The sequence below is a fragment of the Gallus gallus genome, chromosome Z, assembly GCF_016699485.2.
Source record: "Gallus gallus isolate bGalGal1 chromosome Z, bGalGal1.mat.broiler.GRCg7b, whole genome shotgun sequence".
In the NCBI taxonomy this organism is placed as follows: domain Eukaryota; kingdom Metazoa; phylum Chordata; class Aves; order Galliformes; family Phasianidae; genus Gallus; species Gallus gallus.
The window spans coordinates 78,757,786-78,784,503 of record NC_052572.1 but is presented as its reverse complement, the minus strand read 5'-3'; the positions used below and the strand labels follow the sequence as shown (position 1 = coordinate 78,784,503).

Below are 26,718 nucleotides of genomic sequence, written 5' to 3'. Positions count from 1 at the left end.
GACCTGAGATTTCCAAAGGAGGCCGCCAGGGTAACTCTCACCAGTCTTTTGCAGGGCTCTCACGGATGCTTGCGATGCTGACTTCCACTGCCTATGGCATTGGTAGAAAGCCCAGGTGACAAATGCTCACTCTGTCTGGGTAACGCTTCCATGCTTCCATGGTTATCACTGAAACAAAAGGAAAAAAATAAAAAGCATGCAACCCTATGAAATTTGCCTCTCTACTGCTGCTGTCAGCGTGACATTCAAGTCTGTCTTCCACACAGCTCCATCTGAGTGCCAAAAAGAAACACGTACAGAGATGCTTAGAAGATTCTTTGTGCAGATACAAGTGCAGGGTGCATGCGTATTCTCTACAGCAAGAAACATTAATTTCTCAAGCAGTAGTATGAAAGGTCAATGAAAACGAAATAGATGATGAACCCCTTTCATAGAGGAAGTCCTTGCTAAGCCTCTCCCCATCAAAAAGGAAGCCTCTGGGCATTGTTAGCAGCAGTTCCCAGAACATCTTGCACCACAAAATGCAGCACGCTCCTTTTTTTCCACAGGCCCATCATTTCTCTCATCAGCATCAGATTCACTCCACTTCAAATACACGCATCAGAGCAGCCCTTCAGTTTGGCTGAGGTAGGAACCCACTGCTGGGACGTCCCCCACTCCCGTTCCCCACTATGTCCAGCACTGGGGGAAAGTGGGGAAAGGAAGAGCAACTGCCATCACCTACCCAGACATCCGCAGGGCCTTCCATACAGTCTCACATCACAGGGAGAAGCGGGAGAGCTCTCGTGGCACAAAGAGTGCACTTTGGCCACAAGAACCCCAGGCACCGCTACAGGCTTGGGGCAGAGTGGCTGGAAGACTGTGTAGAAGAAATGGACCTGGGGGCGTTGATTGACGCTAGACTGAACACTGCCAGCACTGTGCCCAGGCAGCCAAGAAGGCCAATGGCATCCGGGCTTGTATCAGAAATAGTGTGGCCAGCAGGAATAGGGAAGTAATTGTCCCCCTGTACTCAGCACTGGTGAGGCCGCACCTCGAGTACTGTGCCCAGTTTTGGGCCCCTCACTCTAAGAAAGACATCGAGGCCCTGGAGCGTGTCCAGAGGAGGGAAACAAAGCTGGTGAGGGCTCTGGAGCACAGGCCTTATGAGGAGCGGCTGAAAGAGCTGGGATTGTTCAGTCTGGAGAAGAGGAGGCTCAGGAGAGACCTTATTGCTCTCCATAACTACCTGAAGGGAGGCTGTAGTGAGCTGGGGGCCAGCCTCTTCTCTCGGGTGACTAGTGATAGGACTAGAGGGAATGGCCTCAAGCTGCGCCAGGGAAGATTCAGGCTGGACGTTAGGAAATTCTACTTGTCTGAAAGGGTGGCCCGGCACTGGAATGGGCTGCCATTCCAGAGAGGTGGTGGAGTCATCGACCCTGGTGGTGTTCAACGAGCGTTTGGATGTTGTGTTGAGGGACATGGTTTAGGGGAACCATTGGTGAAGGGCGAACGGTTGGACTGGATGATCCTGTGGGTCTTTTCCAACCTTAGCGATTCTAGGATTCTAGGAAAGCTCGGAGAAGGCTGGAGAAATCAAGGTTGCCTCTAAGGTGCTGCTTTCAAACAGCATGAGTTGTTGCGCATGAGACGGGAAAGACAAGGTTCAGGTTCCAAAGGCTTCCAATCCCCGTGGATCTGGCTGTTGGCAAAGACAACAGCTGCCTGCTTTCCAGCAGGGTGATGCTCACCCAGCAAAGCGCTCACCCAGCAGATGCCTTTCCTACAGTCACAGCATCAGCAAGGTAGGAAAAGACCTCTGAGATCATCCAGTCCAACCACCCACCTACCACCAATATTTCCTTCCCACTAAGCCACGTCCCTCAGTGCAACATCTAATGTCCCTTGAACACCCGCAGGGACAGTAACTCTATCACCTCACTGGGCAGCCCCCTCCAGCGGCTGACTACCCACTGGGAGAAGTTCTTCTTCACATCCAACCTCAATCTCCCCTCAGGTAACTTGAGGCCATTCCCTCTAGTCCTAGCACTAGTTCCATGCGAGAAGAGGAACACCCCCACCTCCACATAACCTCTCGTCCGTCACGTAACTGGACAGAGGGAGAAGGTCTTCCCTCAGCCTCCTCTTCTCCACACTAAGGAATCCCACTTCCCTCAGCCGCTCCCCACCAGACTTGAGCTCTAGACCCCTCACAGCTTCATTGCGCTGCTCTGGACACACTGCAGGCTTTCAGGGTCCCCCTTCTAGACAGGGGCCCAGAACTGAACACACTACTCAAGGAGAGGACTCACCAGTGCTGAGTGCAGTACAGTGGCGATGATCACTTCCCTGCTCCTGCTGCCTCCGGCCCTTTGCAGTGCACTTCCACTCTAAACCGTTCCTTCTGCGCTACTGCTCGGATCCTCCCTTAGGGCTGGAGCTCAAGAGGTCAACACAACACAAAGAACACAACGTGCAACTGGAAGGCATGTCTCAAAGCCTGAAAGAGTGAGAACGGGACCCTGCAGTTAGAGACTCTGAGAAGGGCCTCACAGGATGCGCTGGCAGTGAGAATAGCCTTCATGTGCAGAGATCTCGGAAACCCAAAATTCCACTGTTAACACTGGAAATCTCCGGAGAGGAGAGGAGGAGGTGAAACTGAAATGTCATGCTAGTTGTTTATGTTAGGAACAGAGATAGTAAGGCCATTGGGAAGAGCAACAGCTGTTCCTGTTGCGGTGCTAGAGTAGAGCCGTAGGACACAGAGGTCCCCTCAGAAAGTTGTAGGGGGGGGCCTGGAAGAGCCCATGGAGGGGGAGGCTTCCAGCCCTGCTGGACCCAAAGCACTGTGCCAACTGCAGGGAAATGAGACAGCGGTGCACAAATCCAACCGTCTCTGATTGCAAAAGCTGAAGAATGGCAACCTGGGAAGTTATTCCTAGCAAATCCACCGGTGAAATTGCAGCTAGGAGAGCAGGAGAAAGAGGTTTCGTTTCCGGTGGGCACGGGTGCCTCTTACTGCCCGGTGATGATTTTGCAACAGAAGTCGCAGCTACTGCCCAACAAGAAAAGGCTTCCCTTTTGGGATCAGTTCAAGAGAGGCTGAGAAAATAAGGAGGAATACATACATGCCTGTACATGCCAGGTTCTCCAAAACCTAGGAAGCCTGAAATAACTGCCTTGACAAGAGCCTGACAAAGCATCTGTCCGTATAATTACGCAGTTGGGATGCTACATGCTCATAGGACCACCTGAAGAGAGCAAGGATTGCTCACACACAAGGAAAAACAGCCTGATGTAAATCAACAAAGAGCGTGGCTACCATCCATTGTCAAGGACATCAGAAAGGGAACACTGTACCGGAAAGTGGAGAGAAGATGGTGGATCAGGGGGCAGAGCAGGTTGTTGAAGAGGGCTTTAATTCCAGACTGTAATCAGAGGTTACAAAGCACGATCCTAGTACCAGCAAAGGGCTACAAGTGGGCCTATTGGGAAAGGGAACCTTCCAGGGCAACAGTGACAAAGTGACTTCCTGAAACCCCCAAGAAAAGGGGGGGATCGCTGGATGTTGGCACTAACTGATACCTTTTGGGGATGGCCAGAGGTATTTCCCTGCAGGACTCCTAAGGCTCGGGAAGCAACAAAAATGCTGTTGCATGCTCTTAATTCCAAGGTTCGGGGTTCCTGGAGCAATCTCAGCAGATCGAGGCCCACATTTTTGCCAAGGTGGTCCAACAAAGAAGCACATGACTGGGAACTGATTGACTGGAGCACTGACGCTCCAGTGCACCATGTATTGCCAGGCGACCATGTTTATGTTCAGTCTCCCTCTGATGTACCTCTGGAACCAAAGTGGGAAGGACCCTACCAACTTCTCCTGACCACCCACACCACAGCCAAGGTAGAGGGGCTTACACCGTGGATACATCATACCTGCCAGAAGAAAGCACCAGGACCACAGTGGACAGCACAAGAGAAAGGACCACTGAAAATCAGGATTCGAAAGCACGGATAAGAGTTTGAGAATGGTCATTGCGACTGGGGTAGTAGTCACAGCTTGGCAAGAGAAGAGCTACTTCAGAAGAACTGAGAAAATGGTCCAGGCTCCCTAGAGGGGAGGGAAAGGTGCCTGTTTATGGGATAGTGGCACTACATTGGACCGTTCCACATTGGCTAGAGCACGGAAAGTGTAAGTTTGGGATAGAAGACAAGCCACAAAAGGGACCTACATTGCATTGACTAGTTACTAAGTCTACTAGGTCTATCTCTGCAGACAGAAAAACTGACGGTAAAGGAGGGGTGGGGGTTGGCTGACAGAACTGGACAGGCATAGGGTGTAGCTGGGGGTGGAACCAAAGTGTGGGGTGTGATCCTAGAATCGATAAGGAGTCACACTGGCTCTCAGAGAAGAACATACTCGGAATTGTAGGGATGGGAGCATCGTTCACTCTTCAGGAAAAGATGGCCAGGCCCTGTCAGTTACCTCATGGATACCACATGGTGGTTATGTGGGGACGCTCAGGCACAGAAAGCAGTACCTTTACATTGGACAGGGACTTGCACTACAGGATACTTAATAGCCCAGACCACGGTGCATGAGGAGATCCCTTGGGGACTCCTGAGGACCCCTGGGATTCAAATGAAGCGTACAAACAACCCCCTAGCTATATAGAACAAGGGATACCACCGCTTTCCGAGAGCCCTTATCCCGGCTCTAGGAGTTGCCCAGCTAGAAAAAGCTAGAGTCAATATCTCTGCAACTCTGGAAATCATAGTGAATAACACAACGGATGCATTACGAGCAATCCAAGAAGAAGTATCCCCTTCATCCAAAGCTGTGCTCCAGAATAGGATGGCACTAGACCGATTAACAGCCAAGGAAGGAGGGGTATGCACAGTAATAAGTCAGAGTCGCTGTGCTTACAGCAAGAAGGATTTAAGAATCGAGAGAGATTGATGGAAAGTTTGGGAACAGACGAAAGTCCTGCCTAGGACAAGTCAGGATGACCCCAGCTGGGAAGGAGATTTAAGGAACTTGCATACTAGCTGGCTACTGAATCTAGGATGGTTAAAGCAGCTCTTCCTAGTTTGCATCCTCTTGGTGCTGTTGGGAGGTTTTACCTGTGTCATGATGAGATGCTCTGCCTGCCTGTGCCGGAGTACTAGAAAGAAAAAGGAGATATGGAAGAGACATGCATTGAGGCCAAAGGTGGGAAGTAGGGCCTATTTTGGGACATGTAGAACAGAATAAAAATGATCTAGCAGGTAGAAGCCCTGCTAGACTATAGAAAAGGGGGGGAACTGAAGAGTGAGAACAGGAGCCTGCAGTTAGAGACAGAAGGGCCTCACAGCAAGAAAAGGGAAAATAGCTGCACAAAGTAGAAATAAGAGGCAAACAAAGGGAGTTTAGATAGAGAGTGTTAGAAAACAAGGGATTGCAAGCACTTTCACAGACACTAGGTCAGGAATAACAGGGAGGATGAAGGCCATCGAAATAAGGACTGGAGAGCAGCTCGAAAACACGGGGCAGGGAGCTGATTAGATGTCTACAGGGCAAGTTAGTGTGAATGGTAGGTGGAGCGATCCCCCTTGCACCAGGGAGTACGCGCGTCACCAAGAAACACATGCCTGCTCTATATCCTTACCAGCTATACGGTCTGATTGCCGCACGTCAAGCCCAGAAGAGACACCTCTCTCACCTTGGGCACAGCTCACCAACCAAGAGCCAGGCCTTGCCAACTTGGTTGATCTGCAAAGGCGGGAGGGGGCCGCACATCACACCAGAAGTATCCATTTCACTTGCAGCTCCATGGAGAGAACAACACCAACTAACAGGCCTGAATGAATTCGCTCACAAGATGAACAATGAGATTGTTCTTCATTAAAAAGCACACAGAGATTCCTAAACCAAAAAGAGAAGGGCAGCACGTCAGATCGGCCAAACAGATTCCTGTTCCTACGCCTCATCCTCTTACCCCAGCTTGCCTCGCCTCATCCCCTTCCCCTACTCCTCCGTGATGCCCACTGGCTTCAAGTCAGGTCGCAAACACATAGGACTCCTTCCACACGACTCCAGCACAAAGGATGTCACACTTGTTCCATACACTCAAACGGACCAAGCAGTGCTATCACACTCAACACACGCAGAAGCAGTCAAACCCTGAGCACGTACGTCCCCTCCTGCACTACTGGAGCCCACAGCTCACCTTCACACCTCCGGGGATTTCTGCTCTTTTACACTGACGCAGCCTCGCTACAGCTCCATGGCGGTCACACAAGGCCTGCAGGACCTCTTGCTCCGCAAACCCCGTCTGCAGGCATTGCTTCATGAGGTTCACCACCTGCCCTCCTGAGCAAAAACAAGCACTGAGAACGACAGCAAAGCACACTGGATTCCACCTGGCCTGGTCCCCAAGCCTCAGGCATACCCTGCTACGCAGACTCATCCCCAGAGCCTGGCTGGACAGCAGCACATGCATCATTCCTCAAACGCCCCAGCCAAGCAGCAGGGGATCAAAGTGTTGCGACAGCTGAAACAAAAATGCTCGGGGACATTCCTGCCAGCACTGAACGTGAACAGATCTACCACTGAGCAACAGGACGTGGGACAAACAGCAGAAAACAACCAACCTGCACAACTAACTCGTTTCCGCTTGGTCCAGATGTCTGTATGCTCCTTCCCACGGCCCAGGCCAAGCTTGCTGAGCTGCTCCTCTTTTGTGCAGGATGACAACGGTGCCCATGGCATGTGGTAGCTATGCACAGCATGCCCTCTACTTGCTTTTCCTCTCTCCGTCTTCCATCACCAAACAGCACCTTCAATCTCTCCCGGCTAAAAAATCACTTGGGCAAAAAAAGAACTGGCAACCTTACTTTTAAAATTACTACTTGATGCTTTAAAGCGGAAGCTCACCTAGCAAGGACACCTACCTTAGACAAGCTCAACCTACACGGAAAAGTTATTCCTCTGCGTCTGCACACTTGGCACGCATTTTCAGCTGCAATAGTCTGCCCAGCTCTCAGCACAGCTTTACCATCCACAGAAAGCCAGTTCACCGCCGCCATCTTTTTCTCTCTTCTGAAACACTCTACTGCTGCAAGAAGCAACGATTACAGTCACACAATCACACAACTGTAGGGGCTGGAAGGGACCTCTAAAGATCACTGAGTCCAACCCCTCCCCCCGCAAAACAGGCTCCATACAGCAGGCTGTACTGTAGGCATCCAGCTGGGTTTGGAGTATCTCCAGAGAAGGACAATCCACAACCTCCCTGGGCAGCCTGACTACATACCCCCCCCGCCCAGAACCTCCCCACAGCCACCTATAGCCCCAAATCCTCCGATGGCTCACCACAGCCCCAGAACCCCCCTAGAGTACCCCTCAGCTCCTTATAGACCCATACGCCTTAACAGTCCCTGCACAGCCCCCGTCACACCCATATCCCCCTATAGAATCATAGAATCATAGAATCGCTAAGGTTGGAAAAGACCCACAGGATCATCCAGTCCAACCATCCGCCCTTCATCAATGGTTCTCGCTAAACCATGTCCCTCAACACAACATCCAAACGCTCTTTAAACACTTCCAGGCTCGGTGACTCCACTACCTCTCTAGGCAGCCCATTTCAGTGCCTGACCACCCTTTCAGACAAGTAGTATTTCCTAACGTCCAGCCTGAACCTTCCCTGACGCAGCTTGAAGCCATTCCCTCTCGTTCTATCACTAGTCACCCGGGAGAAGAGGCTGACCCCCAGCTCACCACAACCTCCCTTCAGGTAGTTATAGAGAGCAATAAGGTCTCCCCTGAGCCTTCTCTTCTCTAGACTGAACAACCCCAGCTCCTTCAGCCGCTCCTCATAAGGCCTGTGCTCCAGAGCCCTCACCAGCTTTGGTGCCCTCCTCTGGACACACTCCAGGGCCTCGATGTCTTACATTGAGGGGCCCAAAACTGGACACAGTACTCGAGGTGCGGCCTCACCAGTGCTGAGTACAGGGGAATAATTACTTCCCTGTTCCTGCTGGCCACACTATTTCTGATACAAGCCAGGATGCCATTGGCCTTTTTGGCCACCTGGGCACACTGCTGGCTCATGTTCAGTCTAGCATCAATCAACACCCCCAGGTCCATTTCCTCTACACAGTCTTCCAGCCACTCTGCCCCAAGCCTGTAGCGTTGCCTGGGGTTATTGTGGCCAAAGTGCAGGACCCGGCATTTGGTCTTGTTGAATCCCATCCCATTGGCTTCAGCCCAGCTATCCAACCTATCCAGATCCCTCTGTAAGGCCTCGCTACCCTCAGGCAGATCAACACTTCCAGCTAGCTTGGTGTCATCTGCAAACTTACTGAGGGTGCACTCAATGCCCTCATCCAGGTCATCAATAAAGATATTAAAGAGGACAGGCCCCAGCACCGACCCCTGGGGAACAGCACTCGTGACCGGTCGCCAGCTGGATTTAACTCCATTCACTACCACTCTCTGGGCCCGGCCCTCCAGCCAGTTCCTTACCCAGCAAAGAATGTATCTGTCCAAGCCACGATCTGCCAGCTTCTGGAGGAGAATACTGTGCGAGACAGTGTCAAAGGCTTTGCTGAAGTCTAGGTAGACCACATCAACAGCCTTTCCCTCATCCACCAGACGGGTCACTGGATCATAGAAGGAGATCAGGTTGGTCAAGCAGGACCTGCCCTTCGTGAACCCATGCTGGCTAGGCCTGATCCCCCGGTTGACCTGCATGTGCCACGTGATCTCCCTCAAGACAATCTGCTCCATAATCTTCCCCGGCACCGAGGTCAGGCTAACAGGCCTGTAGTTCCCCGGATCCTCCCTGCAGCCCTTCTTGTAGATGGGAGTCACATTGGCAAGCCTCCAGTCTTCTGGGATCTCACCCGTCAACAAGGAGCACTGATAGATGATGGAAAGCGGCTCGGCTATCACCTCCGCCCGTTCCCTCAGCACTCTCGGGTGAATCTCATCCGGTCCCATGGACTTGTGGCAGTCCAGTTGGAGTAGCAGGTCTCTAACTGTTACCTCCTGAATCGTGGGGGGTTTAGTCTGCTCCCCAGCCAAGGCTGCCAGGTCAGGGAGTAGAGAAACCTGAGGATAACCGCTCTGTCTTTTAAAGACAGATGTAAAGAAGGCATTCAGAACATCTGCCTTTTCCTCATCCTCAGTGGTTACATTGCCAGCCTCATCCAGTAGAGAATGGAGATTCTCCCTGGTCCTCCTCTTGCTGTTGATATACTTGTAAAAGAGTTTCTTGTTCCCTTTTACCCCAGCAGCCAGCTTGAGTTCAAGCTGGGCTTTAGCCTTTCTGATTTTCTCCCTGCACATCTTAACAACTTCTTTGTATTCTTTCTGGGTTGCCCGTCCCTTCTTCCACAGGAGGTAGATTCTCTTTTTCTCCTGGAGCCTCAAGAAGAGTTCCCTATTCATCCACGCCGGTCTTCTTCCGCACCGGCTCATTTTGCGGCTTAGGGGGACAGCCTGCTCCTGCGCCTTTAAGACTTCCTTCTTAAAGAGCAACCAGCCATCTTGTACCCCTTTGCTTTCTAATACCGAACCCCAGGGGACTCTCCCTACTAGTCTCCTGAACAATTCAAAGTCTGCCCTCCGGAAGTCCAAGGCAGCAGTTTTGCTGTCCCCCCTCCTGCCTCCACCAAGAATCGAGAACTCTACCATGTCGTGGTCACTCTGCCCAAGACAGCCCCCAACCTCTACATCTCCCACCAGACCTTCTCTGTTTGTGAACAGCAGGTCTAACAGGGCAGCTCCTCTCGTAGGTTCTCTTACCAGCTGCATCAAGAAGCCTCCCCGCAGCTCCCAGTAGCCACAGGCCCACCTTAGCCCCGGTTCTGGGGAGCTGCAGGGGATCTGCGGGCACCGAGAGCAGCGCTGGAGGGGTTGGGGGTGGGAGGGGGCATGGTTCAGATGCTGGCAGCAGCACTGTGGTGCTGGGGGACCCGAGGCCTCCATCCGTCCCAATCCCACCACCCATCCCCCAGCCACATCCCACAGCCCTCATCCCAATCCCACAGCGCAACCCCACGGGGATTCCACGGGGGAGGGGAGGGCAGTGTGCTTGGGGGGCCGCGCAGGGCCCCTCTCCCTCTCCCGCTCCCGTTCTCCCGCACACCTCCGGCGGAGCTGTCCTCAGCACTCGCTCCCGTTGTGCCGCGGCTTCCGGTCGGTGCTGCCCGGACAGCTCCGGCTGACGCCGCGCTCTCCTGCGGGGCGGCCCGGGCCGCCGGAGCGGCGCTTCGCTGACGAGAGCCGCGCCTGACACTGCCGGCTCCCAACGGCCGCTCCCGCGCACGGCGGCTCAGCCAATGGGAGCCGGCGGAGCTGCCGCTGAGCAATGAGACGCCGGGGGAGGGACAGAGCTGTTGCTGACCAATGAGACGCCGGGGGAGGGACGGAGATGCCTCTGACCAATGAGACGCCGGGGGAGGGACAGAGATGCCGCTGACCAATGAGACACCGGGGGAGGGACAGAGCTGCCGCTGACCAATGAGAGCCCGGGGGAGGGACGGGCAGATGCTGCTCACGGGGAGATCCTCCTGCCGCTGCTGGATGCTGATGCTGACAGGGCTGCAGATGCTCTGCAGGGCCAGCTCGTAGCTGGGAGCCACGAATGGACACGGCAGGAGAGAGGAGAGAGCTGGCGGGGACCAGCCGAGGCATCCAAGAGCATCCAAAAGCCCTCACTCAAAAGCATCACAAAGCCACAGCCAGCAAGCTGGCCATGATCATGAGCAGCATCCCGGATGCTGGAGATTCTTTGCTACCATACACTACGGGAGCACAGCTCTCGCTGCAGGCATCCCACAGCCAGACAAAATGGGAACAAACCCGCAGCTCTGCTGCACGCACAGCCCACAGCCATAGCCTTGCAACATGAGCTGCCTTGCTGTTGCTTGCATCCATCCCAATCCCTGGGAATGAAGACTCAGAAGGCAGTCAAGGCGTTGATCCAGCACCAGCGTGCTTTTATTCATTCACAGCCAGGAGGGCCTTTTGGTGAGAGGTCCGGTGTACACAGGGGACTCATCCTCTCTGGTGAAGGAGAGAGGCGCTCAGAGCTCGTGCTGCTGCCCGGTGCCTGGGACTGGAGCTCTGATTCTACGGCCCCCTCCACCAGGCTCGGCTCCTCCTGGCTGACGCTGACCTGCTCCTGCATGGAGCTGCTGCTGTCGGGGCACTCGGGCTGTGCTTTGGCTGGGCTGCACTGCAATGATGCCCCATCACAGTCCAGCTCGGTTTCCGTTGTTTCTGGCAGGCTCAGGTCAGCGTCTTCTGCACAGCCAGGAGAGATGAGGGCTTCCACCTGGATGAGCACCTTCATTCCCTCACTGATGTTATATGGAAGGCTGTCATCTGAGCTGCAGCGATTTGTGCTCCCAAGCAGCTCTCCATACATGGATGCACACAGTGAACCATCGCTATACACTCTGGCTCTTCTGCGTGGACGAGGGCTCGGTTCACCTAGGAAGGAGTAGATACACAGGCAAACAGTTAGTGGCAAACTTGCACAAGCTGAATGATGAGAGTGGTTCTTGAGATTTGCTTATGCAGTGGCAGCAGGACAAAGCCAATAGGATAATAGCAACAGTAGGAGCACTGTCTCGAAAGGAACTGTTGCGCTTTTGTTGTTTGTCTTTCTCTTTTAAATGTGTGCCTGCTGATACAGAGGCAACACGGAGCCACAAAGGTACTCTTCCTTCCATCCTAAGTGTCAGAAGGAATCATTCTGAGACATACTGCAGTGGTGCCCATCTCCCGTCTCTTTCCAAAACTACTCGGGGAAAGGCATGACAGGGGTGTGCTCCGGCAGGTCCACATCTTGACTTCACCAGAGACACCAGATTTGGGAAAGAAAGACAGGGCTGAACCAAAGATGGTAGGCACGGGCTTGAATGCTAGGAAAAACAAGCTCACTGCAAGCATGAATTCGATGGCGCTGACAAGCAGGGTTTTGACAGCTGGATGTGCACCCTTACCTGCCAGGACCACCACCTCTGTTTCCGAGGGCTCCCTGGCATCGCGCTGCAGTTGGCGTTTGGCCACAGAGGATGGTTTTCTGGGCTTGAAACAGGAACACCAACTGCATGCTGGGGATTCCCTCACCCTGCTGGGTGGACTTGGTCTGGAGGGAGAAAAGAGTGAGCAGTGTGAGTCGTGCATGGTGCAGGGTGAGGGAAGAGCTGCCCTGAGCACTTGCCAACACTTGATTGTTCCTAGCACTGCCTGCTTCCTGCTGAAACACAACTTAGAAGCTCGCTCTGATTCACACGGTTGAGGACGGTTCCATTTCTAGAACTCAGCCCTGGAGTCTTGCTGGCTACATTCCCCTCAGCCATGTCAACCCAGATGCAGAGCATGCCTGTTAGTTGAACCTCAGAGTCCAAAGGGAGGGGACATGCAGTACACCACCACACGCACCATTGGCGTCACGTACTTTCTGCAAGTTTTGGCACTAGCAATAGTGGAGAAAAACCCACAAAAGCCCACCCAACCAAGTCTGATAGGAAGCTGCTGGAAAAGAAAGTCCTCTTTACCTTTCAGACGGAAAGTCAATGACTGTGTGGAATTTCCCCTGTGCAGCTGCGGGGCCTTCTTCCACTTCCATGTCCATGATGTGTGTCAGTGCGGGAGAGGTGCTGTGGCCTCCCCTCTGTGCCTGTGCCTCCTCCAAAGTAAGCAGCTTGGAGGCAGGAGAAGACACCCGCACAGACTCGGGCCCTGATGGAGAACTGCGCCCTGGAAGGGAAGACCACAGCTAAGAGGGAGGATCAGAAAGCAGCGGCACAGCCATCACAGTTCTGGGGGAGGTGCCGCACATCTCTCAGCATTGCATTTCTGGTCAAGTGAAAGAAGAGGAGGTCAGAACCCTTTCATCAAGGTTCACCTGCACACAAAACATTACCATGACAGGGACGGTTTTCTCATGCTCAACTTTGGGCTTGGACATTCTCCGCATCCAGCCACAGAGGATGCCATATTCTCATTTAAGCCCACAAGTCTTCTGGCCCCTCGATAGCAAAAGCGTAGCTCAACAATCCTGGAGAAGGCCTGCATTTGATCAAGGTGTCTCATCAAGACAAAGCTCATGCAGGAAGACGCTCACCTGCTCCATCTCCGATGCCTGATGTGGAGCTGGAGCAGAAGAGGACGTCGGTGTGGTTGATGAGGAATTCCACCACGTCCGACTGCCTCTGCAGTTCCTCGCAGGCAGCTCTTCCGCTGGCGCAGGCAGCCTCGTTCTGCTGGGATCTGTAGAAAAGGCAGATTGGAGAAGTCATTGACCCGAGTTCGTTTCCCCACGTTTTGGCATTTGGGCAGCCAAAGGCTGTCCAGTTGGGCTGTGGAGACTTCCGCAGTGGGCAAGCACTGATGCCACTGAAGACATTCTCCCCGGTGATCAAGGACACACCAGCCCCATCTGACAAACCAAGAGAGCACAAATTGTCGTCCTCTCCAAAGTGTGCCCGTGGGGAGAACAGATCTAAGCCTTGTGCTGAGACGGAAAAAGAAGTTTACCTGAAGAGGTTGGGAGCCCACACAATTGCTAAGTTCTTAGCAGGCATGTTTGTGATGGAGCAGCTCCCAGCCAGACAAGCCAAGTGTCTCAGCAGGTATTCCAGCGTCCTGGAAAGCAAGAGCCAAACCTTCAGCACCACTGAGCACACCGGGCTCACATTCAGCAAACAAACCTCACTTCATGCCACTGCTTGTTCTTGCTTCGGAATAGCAAGTAGATCAAGCTTTCCCAAGTGCCACGCTGCAGCACCATGCCCCAGCACAGCACAGCTGCAGCCATCAGCTGCACCAGCCATGCCCCCGTGCCCAGGAGCTGACCCAATCCATTAAGCGCACGCAGCCATCGAGCACTTCAACTTCAACACACACAGCCATCACGCTGCGAGCATGAGACAAAGCCTAGCCTGCAATCGCATCATCGCCCTCCGATCTCAGCCCTGCTGCATTTCACCAGACTGAGGGCAGCAGTTTTCTGACCTGTAGTGAGGCGCGGGCAGCTGCTGGATGACCTCCTGCACTCGGAGCAACCGCTCCTCATCTGTACCGGCACAAACAGCGTCCTGGAAGAAAGCAGAAAGGGAATGAGACACACATCATGTGAGTCAAGCGCATGGGGCTAACAGAAAAAGGGCCTCAGAGCTGCAGAGGGCACTGCTGCTCCCATCTCCCACATTTCCAATGGCAGGATGCACACACCAGGTGTTACGGTGCACGCGGTGTGCAGGAAGCATGAGCTGCTTGTTGTACACAGACACCCAATGGATGTCCATCAAAACCCCAACTTCAACAGAAAAAAGACCAAAAAAAGGTGCGCAGGCGTGTGTGTGGATGGGACAGGCCGAAGAGGGACATGGAGCCATTGCCTTGTGCTTACCGAGAACTTGCCATGCAGCTGCTCGCTCAGCAGAGGGCTCGGCAGCTCCCTGAAGTACATCTTGCACAGGGAGCTCACGCTGTGAATGTCCCGGACGGTGAGCTCCGGAATCTGCTCCGACTCAAAGTCATGGCTGGAGAGAAGGACACAAAAACAGAGGGCTTGGAGAAAGAGGAAAACAACTCCAAAGCAAGACAACATACAGTCCAGAAGCACTCTTACCGCAGCTTCTGGATCTTGGACGCCACGCCGGACAGGCGGTAGATCCCCTGCACCACGCCGTGCTGCTCAATGAACTCAGCGCAGCTCTGCACAACCTGGGGGACTACAGAACAAGGGCCAGCGCTTAGCTGAGCTCCTGATTCAAGTCCTGCTTCAGCCGCTGCCCCTGTCACATCCCATCCACTAAGCCCAGCCGGGCTACTGCTTGCCTCCTCCTTAGAGGAGAAAGAAGGCTGTCGCAGACGGCGCAGACAGGCAGGAGCCAGGGACACGGACGTGTTCTTGGCTTTCAAGAAATGCCAGGACCTGCCAAGCAGCCTGCAGAAAGTAATTCTGGGGAAGCCAGAGACACTGCCACAAGTCCCATCACAGCTCCCACCGCAATGGAGGCGTGAGACCTCATGTCCAGAAGAGCTAGGAAACTGACGCACTACACTCTCTTGGGCCAAAAGGCTTCCTTGGTTTTCAGGCTAGCGTGGGATTGGCTTACACCTTTGGCTTTAAGCAAATACAAGTGTGCCGGCCTCCTATGAGCATTAGCCTCAGCTTCCCTTTCAGCCATCAACTCCCATTTCACGTTTCTCCACCGCTATCAACCTGCCCCTTGCTAGACATGATCTCCCTTTTTTTCATCTTTACATGCCCAACAGAGAGGAAGCTCTCAGGAACGGGCTGTTCCTTACCATCACGGCCAGAGTGGAGAAGATGCTCTCCCAGGTCACAGCCAAACACCCCTCCCTTCTCCTTCTCCAGCTCCATCTCCTGCTGCTTCGGTTCCTTTGGGCGGGCCTTCACGAAGGAACGAAGGAAGCTGAGGAGCTTGCCACGCTTCTTTGGCACTGCACAACAAAAGGAAGAAACCAGTTCATTTCAGGTTGGGCTCAGTGGCATCAGGCTGAGCGGAAACACACTCTACAGAGAACATCAAAGCGGCAAGAACATTGCCAACACTGCATTCTACAAGGATTCGAGCATTTGCCCAAGCCCTCATTCTCACTGCCTACAGAACAGCAGCCCTACGCCCCGTGGGATGCAGGAAGGATCATCAACACAGAGGAGAACGTGGGATGGATCAAGGAGGTATTCAACACAGAACACACCCAGAAGAAGACTCCATTTGACTTCCCCGCGCCACCACATGTAACATCCGTACCTGGCTTTGGCGCTGAGTTCAGGAGGGCCTCAGGAATTTTTCCACTAATGAGCTCCACGCACTCACCAGGAAAGAACCCAACCTGTAAGAAGAAAAGAAAGAGTGATGGAATACTGGATGCAGCGTTTCTCAGGCCTCGACTGTTGCACCAACGAAGAATGGCCTGCACAAAAGTAATCCTCGCCCAACATTTGCAGCCAAAAGACCTACAAAAACCAATACTTGGTTTGGCAGAAGATGGCTCTGTCCTCCGTGCTTGTACAAAGGACAGAGGTGGTCAACTTCTGACTGCGTATTGAGCACGAGAGGCTCTTGCTTCTAAGTCACATGAGGAGACAGTTTCCTACCCAAGCCCAGAGCCAAAGGGAAAGTCCTCTGACAGCGACACAGGGAAACTGTTGACGTCCAGAAGCCACACTGTGCAGGCCAAGCAGCTCTGAGCTGATGTTCCTGACTTGACTGCAATTGCGCCCACGAGTCTGAAGCTCGTGCCTACCTGAAAGCCACGCTTGCCTCTCCACCAGGGGCTCTGCTCCTTTGCTGGCATAGCAAGAACGCACACCAGGTCTCCCACCTGCAAGAGATTGCAACATCAATCCCAGCTTCAGCACAGCTGGGAGGAAAGCACAGCTGAAATGGCACCCTTCTTCTGCACTGCCAAAGAGCGCACAGCTTGAGAGCAATTGCACTGGGGCAGCTCTTCAGGCATTTCCTGTGGGAAAGCTGGGCTTGGAGGTACAAGAGCCACTGCCTTACACACCACACAGAATACAGTGCAAGCATGCCAAATGAAACCATCTTTTAGACATGGCTGAACTCCTCCCTGCATCCAACCCAGTGCAAGTCCTATCTGGACCTGCATCTTCTGGGCTTCACCTCACAAGGCATTCTGAAGGTGTCTGAGAATATTCCTGATGCATTCACACGTTATACTCTTCTGTCCGTGACAACAAGGAACGCCTTCTTTATCTGCTTACCTCCAAGGAGAGCTCATCCGCTGCCTGGGCAATGTATCTCTTAATAACATGGCCAGCAGCAATAGCTGGAATATTAAGAGATGGCTCCTCCTGGACCAGCAAGGGCTTCCCCTGGTTCTCAGACTGAAACAGAGAGCACAGGCCATGGTGAGGAGCTGAGGACAAACAAGGAGGATTTCAGGGTGCCATCTCGATGCCACTAGCAAGGCAATGAAGCTTTTAAGGCAGCTCTTCAGTGACACCGAGAGAGCCGGAAGGATGCTCTCTCTCTTGAAAAGCAGGAGAGCACACCGGTGGCTCATTCTGCTGGCCCAAGTCAGGGAACAGAGACCAAGCAGAGCTTCACACTGTACCTCCGTCAACGCCCGGTCAGGCCTACGGCTGATCTCGCTGCTCGCGATGCCCATCACAGCAGGCGCGACAAGCTGCAACAGAAAAGAAACACATTTCCTGTGCTCACACAGCACTGGATCGAGAGACTTCTTCAGAACTACTTCTAGAAACAACCACTCTGCAGTCTATTCAAACGGGACAGCCGTTGCAATACACAGCATTGGACCAAGTCGCTGTCCCTCTGCTAGCAGATGGGGACTCTGGCACAAAGCAGCAGATGCATTTGCCCGCAGCACGCTGAGAGCGCAGTAGCAGGCCAGAGAGAGGTGTCACTGCTGGGGCTGGAGATGCTCCCCAGCCCCCGGCTCCCAGCAGCAGCCTCACCACCAGCGCCGGCCGCAGCCTTGCCCACGCATTTCCTCTGCCTGCATGCCTGCTGTGCTCCCTACAGCTGTCGGGCACACTCACACAGCCAAAGCATGCTCGCTTCTGCCCCTGGCTCATGTTGTGCAGCTCTGCACAAACTGCGGCTAGGGCTCTTTGCCTAAGGGATTGCCTTCCTTCACAGTAGCTGCTCCCAGCACTACAGGAAGCATCCTGCTGAGGGTTGAGCTGGAGAGGAAGTGGAAAAAACCCACACGTGACCAGAGCTGCATTTCAGCTGGACGAGGCTGTGTTACTACACACAGTGTGACTAAACACAGGCTGCTGAACCGTGTGGCAATACAAAACATGGCACGTACCTGGCAAGAGATCAGAACAAGGGAGAAGAAGATCCTCGAACCCGCAGCCGTTCCTTGTCACTTTGCTCTGATCTTCCGCGAGCAAAAGCTGCACCAAGGGAGCAGGCGGAGGGTGGGCAGGGGACAGAGAAAGAGCAGGTCAGTGAGCCTCCAGAATTTAGCAAGGAAGGCGAGGGAAAAACCGTGGGACAAATGCCATCTTGATGGATGGCTTTGGAAGTGATGGCCTGGGGGAAAATGGCGTATGACGGTCCAGCCTAAGCAATATGATCCTAGGAGCTCTGCCAGCCAGCACTTCTCAAGCCCTCACTGCCCACCCGTCTATCCCGCACCGTCTCAGCTTACCTACAAGGCGCTGCGCAAGACGGGCTGAAGACGAACCGACTCAATAGATGCACAAGTGCAACAAGCCAAGTACACACGCCGAGCTCAAGCGCTCCAATGAAGGGAAGCAGCACGCGCTGCTCCTCCCCTCATTCTAGCCGCTTATGACATCACTAAGGGCCACCCGGCTGCTCCACCATGGACGGACAAGGTGGGGAGGCAAGACCACGTCACAAGACCACAGGATTCCAAAAGGGCACCCCAGCGTTCGAGAAATCAGTGCGTGGTTGGAATTCTATCCCAGCCAAATCCTGGAGAAGCTGGCATGGGGTTGGCGGGACCAAAGTGCAGGACCCAGCGCTTGGTCCTGTTGAGCCTCTTGCTGGGCCTATGGCAAATCCACACTAGGGTCCTTCTTTGCACCCAAGGGCGGCTTAGAGCAGCCATCTCTTGCACCTGGATGGAAATAAAGGAAGAGAAACACAGCACTACTACCAGACTGCTTTGCCAATTTCTTTCCCGAGCGCATTTTTGCCTTTTGGCTTCCACGATGACCTCATTTCCTACTCCTTTTCTTTGGGGGGAAGCTGCCCCCCATGCCTGAGCTTCACATGAAACATGACACTAAGACAAACGCTTGCCCTGGGTGCAGGGTGGCTGTGCTTTGCCAGGTATACTAGCGGGCTAGGAAGTGTCACGTGGCAGCTCCAGGCCCAGTCTGCATTCACTCACTGTGGCCACAGCTGCTGCCTCACCGCCAGAACGTATCTGAGGATACAGATGGACGCAGGCACTCCTGCTTCTTCTGCAAAGCCCTCCTCTGCACAGCCCGTTAGCTGCTGCTCGCTTCTACGCCAACCGGGGTCCCCTTTACAGCAGCCCTGGGATAAACACGCCTGTACTCTTCCGTGCAGCAGCGAGCTCCAGGGATGAAGCAGCAGACAGGAAACCAACAGAATCTACTGCTGCTGAATCCACCGGCTCCTTCTGCCCACCAAGAGTAATACCGAGGGACAGAACACAAGTGGGATAAGCGCATCTCGCACACGGACAAAGGGAATCAAAACAGCTCCTTCGAGAAGAGCTCGTTGGGTAAACCCAGCCTCAGAGACACAGACGCATCTGGTTCCAGTAAATATGATGGCACCTTGTTGATGAAACGCTGTTCTGTTGCTTGGAGAGCACAAAGCATACTGTGTTGACACGCACAGCATCGTGATGCCCAAGCTGAGCACGCAAACCTCCCCAGCACCCCTGGCCAATGCTGTCAGGGAAATGCACGACCTGCAGCCCCACACGGCTCGCTGCACGGACACTGGGGGGCTGTCTTAGTCTCAGGTGGGATCCATTTTTCTTCAGTGTCTGCTATGATGCTACAACAGTGAGAACACTCTGATGTTTATAGTTTCTGAGAAGCAGACCTGGACAGAGCCAAGGCCGTTCTCAGCAAAGCTCTCAAGAAGGAGCTGGGAGGAAACCAAATGAGGACAGCTGACGTCATCGGGCCAAAGGGATATTCCATACCATATGACATCAAGTGGAAGGCATTTTAACGGGGGTGGGAGCTCATCTCACTCTCTTCCTCTGCTTGCCCATTGCTTGGGAGGTGCTGAGCCACTGCTTCTACATCACTTGTTACATACATTCATATATATGAGTGTGTGTGTGTGTGCATCCATTACTTCTGTCCTTTTCTCTACCTCTGGAAAGAGATTTCTCTCAACACATGAGTTCCACCTTCTTTTTTTTTCCCCATAATTCTCTCCCCCATCCCACCGGGAAGGGGGCAGTAAGCAAAGGACTGTGTGGTGCTGAGCCACCCACCGGCTTAAACCACAACAGGGCCGTGGGGCAATGGCAGCAGACATGACGTGCACTATGGTCAGCAGGAAGTGAAAACCATCTGGAGGTACGCAAGCCCACTCTTTCATTTTCCAGAAAACAACCTATGGTGTCAATGAAACATGCCCCTCACTAGGAACATCTGCAAGGATGCTTGGAATGACTGAGGGCATTGGACCCCATGAACGTCACCCTGCTGACACAAGGGCACTGCAAACACAGCAGCAACTCCTGGCACCGATACCTCCGGGAACAACAAGCATGGGGCATTGGGTTGCTTTGGATGCAGTTTGAGCGCAGATCTGAGGTCTTCATGGAAAGCGCCTTGCAGAGCGCATCATGTCCTGCACCAGGCAGCGCATCCCTCACCTCTCCAAACTTTGGGGCTTTGAAGCTGCACGTTGTTTCTTGGGAGTTTGTCCTCCACAACTCCAGAGCACTTCCAGCTCTTCCCTGGCAATTCACGGCTTGCACAGTGCCAAACGCAACCAAGAAAAAAAAGGCCAGAAAGAAGCAAAGGCCATGGCTATGCACACAAGCGGCCAGGAAGGGTTCAGCTCCACAATGAAACCTGCACAAGTCAACTCAACAGATTCCAAGGAATTCATTGACATCTGACACAATTTGCAATGCCAGAAGCACTGCCATGCAAACAGCACCGTATTGGGAAAGCAGCACGTCCAAATCAGCCCCCTTGCCCTGCTCTACCCGCACAGCGGTGTGTCAAACACACAAACTCTCTTGCTTTGGCTCACGGCAGCCATCAAGCTCATGCTTTAGTGACACAGAGAACTCCATCTCCAGCTACTCCGTGTCTCGCTAACCACAAGCTCGGCTGGGAGCTGTCGCTCAGCCTGACACCACAAGCAGAAAAGAAACGTACATAAGCAGATGCTCTTATCCACACGTGCAAATCTGGGGGCGAGTAGTAAACGGCTCACTGGGCCACGGGCAAAGCAGGGACCAGATAGGCAGGAAACAGGAAGGAGCTGAAGACCAGCTCTCCTACACCAAAGACAGGGAGAGCTGAGTCAGCACCACGGGAGGACTTACGACACAGCTTAACAGCTTGCAGAGACCTGAGGTTGCCAAAAGAGGCTGCCAGGGTAACTCTCACCAGTCTTTTGCAGGGCTGTTACAGATGCTTCAAATGCTGACTTCCACTGCCCTGTGTCATTGGTAGAAAGCCCATGTGAGAAATGCTCAATTGGTCTGGGTAATGCTTCTATGCTTCCATGGTTAGGACTGAAACAAAAGGAAAAAAAAACCATGAAACCCTATGACATTTGCCTCTCTATTGCTGCTGTCAGCGTGACATCTAAGATGAGCATTACGCGTCCCTGCACCTGACTGAAGATTCATCCAAGTCTGTGTTCCACACAGCTCCATCCCAGTGCCAGAAAGAAACCCGTACAGAGATGTTTAGATGATTCTTTGTGCAGATACAAGTGCAGGTGCATGTGCATTCTCTACAGCAAGAAATAGCAATTTCTCAAGCAGTACGACGGACGGTCAGTGGAAAAAAAATAAAGGATGAACTCTTTTCATATAAAAAATCCTTGCTAAACCTCTCCCCAGCAAAAAGGAAGTCTGCTGGGCATTGTTAGCAGCAGTTCCCAGAACATCTTGCACCACAAAATGCAGCACGCTCCTTTTTTCACAGGCCCCTCGTTTCTCTAAGCAGCGTCAAATACCCTCCACTTCAAATACACCCATCAGATAATGAACAGAGCTCAGAAGGGGTTAGGAGTAGAGCGACACACAGCTCCGCTTCGCGCTGAGGGCAGTTTTGGCCCTCCGAGCTTGCCGTAGCCACCCTGCGCTCTGGCGCCGGCGGACCGGAAGTACTCGTAGTCACTATGGCGGCCGCCTGCGGGGGGTTTGAGCTGCGAGGCTGTGGGGAACGGTGCCTTTTGAGAACGGTGTTTTTCTGAGCGTTTTATCTTCAGCGGGTGGTTTTCTTCCTCGATGTGTCGAATGAACGGCGATGGAGAGCCCACAGGATTCCATCCGCCCCCGAAGCCCGTCATTATTGACAAGCAGAAGCAGAGAGAGGAGAGGAGGTAGAAGGGGTAGGCCGCGGTGGGGGCCGCCCTCAGATTCCTCAGGGCTCTGAGGCATTGGTACTCGAAAAGTGCGTGTCGGAAGGCGACAGAGACACGGGCCCTGCCTCTGCCTTTGCCTCACATCTCGAGGTCAGCTGGGAGCTGAGTGCAGGTATTTCTGTTTGTGAAATGGAATTCCTCTTGTGCTAAGCATTTTTCATGTCTCCGAAACCCACCTGCATTGCTTTAAGTGGCACAGTGTTTAAAGTGGCGGTGCTGCCTCTGAGAGGAGAGTGACGATGTGATACTGTGCACACTGGGGGTATTGGTCAACAGTTGGCTGCACGTACCCAGCAGTGTGCCCAGGTGGCCAAGAATGCCAGCAGCATCCTGGCCTGTGTCAGAAATAGTGCAGTCAGAAGGACTGGTGAAGCGATCTGCCGGCTGTTCTCAGCACTGGTGGAACTGCACGTCCAGTACTGTGCTCAGTTTTGGGCCCCTCACTACAAGAAAGGCACTGGGGCTCTGGATCGCGTCCAGAGAAGGGCAACAGAGTGGTGAGGGATCTGGGGCACAATATCATGGGAGTGTCTGAAGGAGCAGGGATTGTTCAGTCTGGAGGAGATTCAAAGGAAACTTCATTTCTCTGCACCACTACCTGAAAGGAGGTTGTGGCTGGGTGGGAGTCAGCTTCTCCTCCCAAGGAGCAGCAGGAGGACAAGAGGTGATGGCCTTCAGTTGTGCCAGGGGAGGTTCAGGTTGGATACTAGGAAAAATGTCCTCTCGGAATGCACAGGCAGGTGGTGGAATTGTTGTCCCTGGAGGTGTTCAAGCCATTCCCTGGCTCTGAGGCCAAGTCTCCATGCTGTCTGAAACACAGTGACCCCGTGCAAATAATCTGTTGGTAGTGGCCCTCTGGCCAGTACTGTGTCAGGAAGTGTGCCTTCAACTTAGCTGCCAGACTGTTGAACTCCAGAGCATAAGGAGATTTCTATGGCACGGTATAATTCATCGGAGCAGAAAAGAGTTTTAAGAGTCCCCTTAAGCTTTGCCAACACAAGATACCCACTTGAATGTGGTGTCTCCTGTAGGCTCTCTTCAGCTGTTTGTAAAAAAAACAGTAGGAAAAAAATTATTATCTCTTACTACCAAGTGATGAAAAAAGTGTTTTTGTCATCTGTGTCTCATTTAGACCATGAAGAAATTCCTGTAAATAAGGCAGGAGTTTAATTTTTTAGTGGGAACATAGGTGATAATTTAGTTAACTTTCTGACTGATACAGGGATTGTATCAGGATGGTGAGCAGTCACCTGGGGTTTCTGCAGGGCTCCATTTCAGAGCCAGATGGAGGACTGCATCAGGGCAAACAGCTTTTAGTTGTGGTAGTTGTCAAGGTGATACAAGCATATAAAATCTGGTACCTTAACGCTACTCCTGTTGGGAAAGAACATTTATAACCAAAGTACCTGCCTTCCTCAGTAGGTAACTTAGGAGACGTGCAAGGAGTAACGGCCTGCAGATGCCTCTGTATTACACTGTGCAGACAGAACAGCCAGCGCTATGGAAACTTAATGCTACTGATGTGGGGGTGGAAGGAGCAGTTAGCAAGATCTGCATCTCAGAAGGTCTGGCAGACTGGTAAAAGAATGCTATCCAACTTAGCTTACAGGGAAAAGGAAAAACTGCTGCTGTCCTATTCTTCTTTCCTTAGTAAGTAACAGAGTTAGAAGCATAGAAGAGAGTTAACAGCATATCAACTTAAGGACGGTGTAATAAATCAGTGATATTTAGGTATATGAACAAACGTAACAGCCACACAGCCCCAAAATCCCTTTTCTCCCACTGGTGTCCAGTAGTCCCTTAGTTTGCTGACAGATCGGGCTGCTTTCTTCTCTTAAAGCAGCACTTGTCTCATTGCTTTGCTTCACAGTCAGAATTCTCACCTTCTGACCTTTTTAATACCTTTCTTTTTTCTTTTTTCTTTTTTTTTTTTAATTTTCCTTCTAGCTGCAGGTCAGAATGAAACCTCAACCATGGTCAAAACGGTGGGAGAGGCCGAAATACAACATAAAAGGAATAAAATTTGAGCTACCCGAGAAAAAAATGAAGGAAGCACAGAAGTGGAAGCAGCCCTGGCTGGAATTCGATATGCTGCGAGAGTGCAATACTTCAAAAATAGAGGAATAAATACGGAGGGAAAGCGAGTGAAGAGCTGAACAAGTAACAGCTTTGAGTTCAGTGTAAGAATTGTCAGTTTTCAAGTTTCGTATGCAAATAAAAGACAGTGAAATTTCAGCAGTTCTTGTCTGAATGTTAAACTGTCCATTCCTGAAAACAAACGTTCCCTTTTCTGACCAGTGTTACAGTGTGTTCAGCCCTGCTTCTGCCTTCCCTTCTAAATCACAACTAACAGAAGGGGTTTGCAGTTATTGTGTTGTCACTTCCAAATAACTGTTTCTTCTGCCTTTGCCAAGTAGACAGGGGCCAATTGTGAAAATGCTTCACTCAGTAGGTTCAGAAGGGGGCTATGGCAGGGAAGCAGATGTACAGAAGCCCAGCTGGACAATCTGAGAGTAAGTGCTGCTTAGCTGTCCTGTAAAGGCACTTTTGAAATGACATCTGATAAAGCACCAATAGTAACCTGACAACAAAGCAGTAATACCAACGTTTTGAAACCAGCTTGCAAGAATGAAGCCAGATTAGCTGTTACTCCAGTCAGAGTGTGTGAATGGGTGCAAGGTTCACCACAAAGTGGCACAGAAGGTTCTCAAGGATACTCAACTGAGTTGGGGCTTTGAGCTCCAGTAAAAATCGCCTTCCCCTGCTTACCAGTCATGACAAGTGACGTCTGCAGCCACTGGAAGAAGCCTCTACAGAGGTAAAGCGTGATAGAACCTATTCCAATTTCATAGCAGCACAAGACTAATTTCTTCGGGAGCAACTTTCAACATGCATAAGGAAGCAGAGGAGACAAAAGCAAGCACGGAGATCACATCCTTCAGCTGATTACCCATCAGTTGTATTTTCTTTGCACTCAGGAAAGTAGAAGTGCACAATTACTTACAACAGAACTCCTAAATCCTGCAGATAATGAAGCGCCAGCAGTGCCACAGTTTTTTTCCATACTTCACATAACATTCCTGTCGTGTTCGAGACTTGAAAGCGTTAAAAGTCTCATTAACACAAAGACATCTTTACTTTTCAAAATAATGGTTTTGCTTTTATTTTAAAAGTCATTGTTGTCTATAACACTGATGAATGCTATTTACAATTAAAATAGTTTACAAGAATACATATTCTGTAATTAAAAAACAGAAAAACCATAGGGAATAGAAACCTCCAAGAGATAAATGGAAGACCCATACATAACATTTTAGAGAAGCAGGCAATAGCAAACTTAGCAGAATTTGTGACGCACTGCTGTTTCTACAGTAAAACATCCTTTTTTATTCTGCAGCAGTAATATTTACTGCACATATACGAAGTTACACAACATTAGAAATCCAACATGGGTACGGTGAAATGAGGTTTAATGGGTCTTACAGGGAAGCAGAAGTGAAATGTCCTTAGAGAGCCAATTACTAGAAGGTAATTGATCTTCTATCAGTAGATGTTCACAGATCAGACTTCTCACTGCATGCAGAATTCCTGCTTCTGTGTTGGGATCAAAAACCTATGAAGAACTCACTGTGAGTTTGGTAGAGTTATCTCATTAAGTGGACAATAAGTTAGAGTTCAGTGACTCCTGGGTTAGAGTGATTTGGTGTGGTACTGAAAACAGCTTGTGAAGTTGTCTGCTCACCAGCAGTGGTAACGTTACAGGCACTTACTGCAGTCATCCTTCCCAAAAGAACAAAGCAGTGAGGCTTCGTCGTATTTCAGAACACCTGCACTTCACACTGACCATTGTGATTCTATCTAGGAGTAGATGGCATCAGAAGACATCTGGAAAAAAAAAACCACAAAATACTTCACAGTAAAACAACTGCAGGCAGTCCACTCATTAAACATGACCACTTTTTTAGAGTGAGCATCAGGCTTGTTAGAGTAAAAGAACTGCTGCTTCAAAGAAATCCTTATTTCCTGATCACAGATTTAAGATGTTCCCGTTTGCACTCTTCAATGAGTTCTTCAGCAATACGCAGAGCCTTGACTTTCACCAACAGGAGAACAACTTCTTCAGTTTCATCACTATTACAAAAACAAGTTGACATAGCAACACATTCACACCTGAATTCAAAATCAATAAAGCTAAAACGTGCCTTGAGCTACACTGACCACTAACTGCACCCAACATCTAGAGCCTCAAACTAGCCTGAACTAGTACTGCAAAAGCGATCCATTTTACATTATGGATTGCATCTTTAGTTGTACGTAGATGTTGGAAGTACATCACTGAAAGTGTTAAATGCATGAGGCTTGAGGAATTTAAGAATCATAGAATCATTAAGGTTGGAAAAAAACACAAAGATCATCTAGTCCAACTGTCAACCCATCACCACCATGCCCGTTGAACCACGTCCCTAAAAGAAATACTAACATAAAGAATATGAGGAAGTGCTGCATCCCAAAGAACATGTTGTTTGTTACCTGTGGTTATTCCTGTGAAGCATACGTGCTCACTGAACCAAATGCTGGCAGAAGTTCACTGACTCGGGGAGAGTTGACCCACTTCCATGATTTTGGAAC

General features: G+C 51.6%; 1 long non-coding RNA gene across 1 annotated transcript; it reads right to left on the bottom strand.

The window, feature by feature from the left end:
* Window positions 1-6,268: 6,268 nt before the first annotated feature.
* LOC121108429 lies at window positions 6,269-6,656 on the bottom strand. Its single transcript, XR_005842936.1, has 3 exons — window positions 6,610-6,656; window positions 6,408-6,509; window positions 6,269-6,328 (listed from the first exon to the last, which is right to left on the bottom strand). It is a non-coding gene; the product is annotated as an uncharacterized LOC121108429 (long non-coding RNA).
* Window positions 6,657-26,718: the final 20,062 nt, after the last annotated feature.